The sequence below is a fragment of the Euprymna scolopes genome, chromosome 6 (assembly GCF_053919585.1).
Source record: "Euprymna scolopes isolate OS-2025 chromosome 6, ASM5391958v1, whole genome shotgun sequence".
NCBI classification, from domain to species: Eukaryota; Metazoa; Mollusca; class Cephalopoda; order Sepiida; family Sepiolidae; genus Euprymna; species Euprymna scolopes.
The window spans coordinates 161,123,807-161,129,665 of NC_136487.1; the positions used below are offsets into that span (position 1 = coordinate 161,123,807).

A 5,859-nucleotide genomic window follows, 5' to 3' on the forward strand; every position below is an offset into this window, starting at 1 on the left:
TGTCATACAAAAGTTAGCGATCAAAAAATGCCGAACGAAGTCTTTAGGAGAAAACACCGAAGCTTGACATATATGGACATTCCGGCATATTTCTCGAGATTTTATTGTTGCATTACTTCCCTGTTTTCCAAACGGTGGTAGCTGATTTGGCGTCCCCGAAGAAACATCTTCCAACAGATATTTTAACTGAATAAATTTATCACAATTTTAGATGAATTATTATTATTATTATTATTATTATTATTATTATTATTATTATTATTATTATTATTATTATTATTATTAATAGTAGTAGTAGTAATAGTAGTAGCAGAATTTGTCTTATTATTCTAAGTAATTTCGCGTAATAATGATACTTTTCAGTAAAAGAATATGTTTATTTACTTTTAAGAACGTTTAAGAATGCAAACAGTTACAAGAAATAAATATTACATATCTTTAAATAAAAGAATTGTTCATATTAAAATTTTTATAATGAATAAAAAAAAAATAATATTATAATTCTAGCACAGCTCATCAGCCCGAAGAAAATTCCATGGTAGTTGAAAATATAAAAAATAAAAAACTAAAAAAAAAAATATCAGTAAGAAACATCTTAAGACATAATCAAACAATTACATTAAGGTTTGAGCATGTAGCATTAAAGAATTAACTAAATCACGAAGCTCTAGATCTTAAGGTTCTTGTATCACAGCTAACAATTGCATCAATTTGACGAACTGTTCTGATCGTATCCTGATCTTGCAACATTATGATCATGTGGCAGTGTGGTAACCATCTTTTTTTGAAATTCAATAACATAAACATTTGCAAACGGAATTCCCAGTATATGTCTGTCTTTAATGTCTTTCAAAAGTTCAGCGAGATGTGCATGATAGACATGTGATATTAAGTCAGGTCGATTTTATGTAAGTTCTGATGACCCCAAGTTGTTTAAGGACATCTTGAATTACACGTGTACGTAAGGAATAGGTTTGGTTTTCCGTATTTACAAAAAACTGTTTCGTATTAATTACTTTGTTCTAATTTCAACATGACATATAAGTAAATAATATAGTTTTCACCTGAAATGCGTAGGTTTAATAATCCCTTATCAACAAAAGCGTCCTATGATTGTAAATATTTCGACATTGCACTTAAGTAAGTAATAATGTTTTCCCGTGAAATACATTGAAATTTGTACTAATTTCAACATGGTATATCAGTAGGTAATAATGTTTTCACCTGAAAAGCGTATGGTTTATAAGATCCTTAATCAACACAAGCACCATATGATTTTATTTATTTTGATATAACATTTAAGTAATTAATAATGGTTTAACCTGAAAAGCGTATTGTTCAAAATATCCTTAATCCATAAAAACACCCTATGATTGTAAATATTTCGACATGACACTATAGTAGGTAATAATATTGTATTGTCGTATCATAAAAGATTGTTACGTTGTCGTATCATAAAGGATTGAGCGTTTGATTATCTTATCATAGTTTATGTCGTTGTGTGTGTGACATGCATTTTCAAAATACCTTCTGCCATTTTGTTGGTCCATCTGGAACATCTCGTCTGGGAGGGAGACTGGTACTTGTTTTGGGGATGAAGATTTATTTCACTCCAAGACAAGAAATTGGTTCTATAGTTTTTTTATTCACCTTCCATATCGATCGCAGAAGAATGGAAAGTGAATTTGGCCTGTGTGGTTTCTTCTTCTAGGTCTTATTTCTACCACGTCAGTGTTCGTCCCTCTCAACGAAGGGGAGGAGACAACGGCGAAGCCATCGACTCTCTTCCAAGTCCCAACCAAATCTCCCCGATTCAGCTAACTTGATCACATGACTCACACGCAATCCGATAGCTGATCTTGACTTCCGGTCAACGTGTCTACACTATAACTCACACTCCTCCCCCGCTCTCTCCCTCTCTCCCTCTCTCTTGATCCATTCTATAACAATAATGTTTTCACCGGAAATGCGTAGATTTCAAAAAATAATCCCTAATCAACAAAATCACTATATGATTTTACTTATTTTCAAATGGCATTTAAGTAGGTAATGTTTTTACATGAAATCCGTTGGAATTTGTACTAATTTCAACATGATGTGTAAGTAGGTAATAATGTTGGTGCTTATGCACTTTTGTTACCGCGCTATTTTTAAATAGTTCTTTTTTTTCAGGTTAAATTCAAGTTTCACGATGTTTTTTTTACTAAATTGTTATAAATTAAAATGTTAGGTGGAAACACAGAATAGTTACAAAACACTCACCCCTCCCATGTTATGAATGGCTTTCCAAATAATAACCTTTTTTATTACAGTACGGTAACAAAAGTGCATAAGTACCATAATGTTTTCCCATTATATGCGTGGAGGTAAAAGATCTCTAATGCATAAAAGCGCTATATGATTTTACTTATTTCGACATAACATTTACGCAGGTAATGTTTTTATTTGAAATGCGTTTGTATTTGTAATAATTTCAACATAACATGGAAATAGGTAATAATGTTTTCACCTGAAATGCGTGAGTTTAAAAGATCCTTAATCAATAAAACCATCCTATAATTGTACTTATTTTGACATAACTCTTTATTAGATAATGATGCTTTAATGTGAAATTTTACACAAGGGTAATTTATATTTCTGGCAGTGTTCTTAGATATGTTTTGTACAGAAATTCATCCGATAAGTATCGAAAATCGAAAAAAATCTTATAAAAAGTTAGTCTTTCTTCTCTTATAGTTAAAAAAAAAATTTACATGGGAATATTTTACGTCACACTGGTGTAACCTTTGCCAGTGGAACGTAAAATATTCCCCTGCAAAAATTATTCTTTATTTTATAAGAAAAGAAAAACTATTTTTAAGATCGCCAAGCTGAAATATAAGAGTGAAGTATATTAGGTTGCAAATGTCCAGTAGTTTGTCGTTGGAGAAATTATTGTGAGGGAGGAATGTTTTACAGGCCTGTACACCCTCATCTTTTAAAACGTTGTAGAGAGCAGATCCGTCTATGGTGACTAAAATAAGTTCTTGAGAAAGATTATTTATGTATAAAAGAAAAAGAGAGGGAAATAAGGGAGGAACGGGGACACTGGAGAAGTGACCCCTGTCTACTTGTTATACGAATGTTTAAGTCAGACTAACATAGATTGTTATTTATTTCTGGTTCGAGTCTAAAGAGTTTCTTATTAACTCGACCCCACGTTGTAATTTAAAGAAAGTAAAAAGTGGATCTTGGGTTTACTTTAAGCAGCTGTGTAACTCTCGCTTCCTTTATTTTGTTCTTTAGTCCTCATATTCCAGGAGCCATGTTTCTGACAAAGAGGCAAGGATTGCTGTTTTCTGGACCAGGATCTATTATACCTAACATTTATTGTTGGCAAGCTTTTGACCTTGAAATAGTGTTTTTAGCTCCTTACATCAAGTGACTTCATGCCTTGTCTGGAGCCATTTCCATTTAAAAGAATATCACGTTCCGAGATGCAATAGCCTAAAAGTAAAAATGGACACAAAAATATGCGATTTCATGAAAAGTGATCATTTCTTTTCTTTCTTTAAAAAAAAAATTTCAAAAACTTCTGTTTCGTTTCCTGGAATTAAGTTTGTTGAACTTACCTATTTTATTTGATGAACATACTAGATAACAAATTTAAAAACCAAATAACTGCATCGGCGAGGAACCGAACTCGAGACGCCAGCGTGACAAGAGTGCATTATAACAGTGAAACCACCGATTCCCGACACAACATATACTTAAACAGAGCACCGGTTATACAGAAAATATAATTCACATCGTGGGATAAACTATTCATTCTTGGAAGGGCAACGAATATCAGAGAAAGAAAACGCCGGAAGATCGCACTAATTTTAACTTTAGTACTTTCTCATACTTAATACGATAATAGATTTTATCGTGTATTTTTATGCATGAAATACGTGTAAATTGATTGGTTCAATGCCGACGAGAATATGAACGTGATAAAAAAAAAATTTAATGCATCGGCCAGGAATCGAACCCGGGCCGCCCGCGTGGCAGGCGAGCATTCTACCACTGAACCACCGATGCTTGGTACTTAAAGTTTTTAAACAGAACAGTTATAATGGTTCTAAAGATATTGCTAGAAATATATCACGCTGAGATGCTCGTTAGCATTAAATAGGAGAATTACATATATTTTTAATCTGTTACGATTTATTTTTCAAGTAAATGATATATATATATATATATATATATATATATATATATATATATATATTCACACAGTAACACTCCTTTTATTTGAACTTCCTCTAACGTTGGACTTACTTCTTCTAAACCTGGACTTTCTCTAAACTTGAACTGTCTCGTCATTGAAATTGTATTAGCATATTTGATGCGGATTTGCAGTAAAACTGTTTACATGGTTTAGTCAGATATTGCGCAGACATGTTAATATTGGTACTATGTAATTAATGTAGATTAGCTATTGATAATTAATTTACACTAACTGTAATTTTTTTCAAATTGCTATATTTAAAATAGTGTAAAACAACCCATCACAATGGCTTGCAACTCTAAAAGAAAACAAATGACACTGACTTTACTCGAAAAACGTCAAATTATAGAAGAATTAGATGCTGGAGTTGAAAATAGCGTTATATTGAGAGATTATAAGATTGGAAAAAGTACACTGTTTTACATCAAAAAGAAAAAGGAGGAAATATTGAAGGCTGCTCCTTTCTCTTCAAATAAAAGACATGTCAAAAGAAGGACTCTTCGCAGACGAAAGCAAGTTGAATTCGACAGAATATTGCATGAGTGGTGTGTAGCAAAACGGAATAAAGATGTAGCAATATCTGGGCCCATGTTAATTGCTAAAGCGAAATCTCTTAAGGAAGTGTTGAACATCGCAGAAGATATGAAATTCGGTGAAAGCTGGCTTAGGAGCTTTAAGATTAGATATAGTATAAGACAATTAACAATGTCAGGCGAACAACGGTCTGCTGATACACACGCAGCATGAAATTATTGTGACAAATTCAAGACGATAATTGCCGATTATGGTTTAACACGAGAGGATGTTTACAACGCTGATGAAAGTGGCGTAAATTGGAAGTGCTTACCTACAAAAACATTAGCTGGATCCGAGGAGCAGAAAATAAAAGGATTCAAATGAAATAAAGAAAGACTAACAGTGATGGTATGCGCTAATGCTTCTGGAACTCATAAACTTAAGCTTCTGGTCATCGGCAAATCAAAGTGTCACCGAGCATTGAAAGGAGTTTCGCCTTTGCCAGTATCCTATTATTCTTCACGAAATGAATAGATGAATCAACAGTTGTTTAAAAAATGTTTTTTGTAAGAATTTGTGCCAGTTGTCCAGAGGCGTTTTCTTGAATTAGGTAAACCTGATTCAAAGTGCTTGCTTCTGTTGGACAATTGTAGAGCACATCCTCCTGAGTCAGAACTAGTGTCATCTTGCGGGAATATTTTTGTGTGTTACTTACAACCTAATGTGACTACTCTCATCCAATCTATGGATCAAGGGATTATTTGGAACTTAAAACGTTTCTACAGAAATTATTTCATGATGAATATGATAAATAATACCGTGAGTATAAGCGATTTTCAGCGCCATTTTACTATCAAAGATGCCATATTTTCTCTCGCAAGTGCATGGAATCAAGTTCGAACAAGCACATTAACAAAAGCATGGGGTAAATTTTGCCCAGCGCCAAAGGCTTCTGAACTGAAAGAATCAGAGAATACATCTGTCTAGAAAAAATTCTTGAAACCAAACGGTTACCGACCAACCACGCTGTTCTTAAATCACTTAATGCAAATGATGTTTAATTGTGGGTGCAACAATATGAGGAAACTACT

The 5,859-nt window shown here is 33.0% G+C and overlaps 1 non-coding gene across 1 annotated transcript; it reads right to left on the minus strand.

Moving 5' to 3' along the window:
- Positions 1-3,991: 3,991 nt before the first annotated feature.
- On the minus strand, positions 3,992-4,062 carry Trnag-gcc (transfer RNA glycine (anticodon GCC)). The gene has a single exon. It is a non-coding gene; the product is annotated as a tRNA-Gly (tRNA).
- Positions 4,063-5,859: the final 1,797 nt, after the last annotated feature.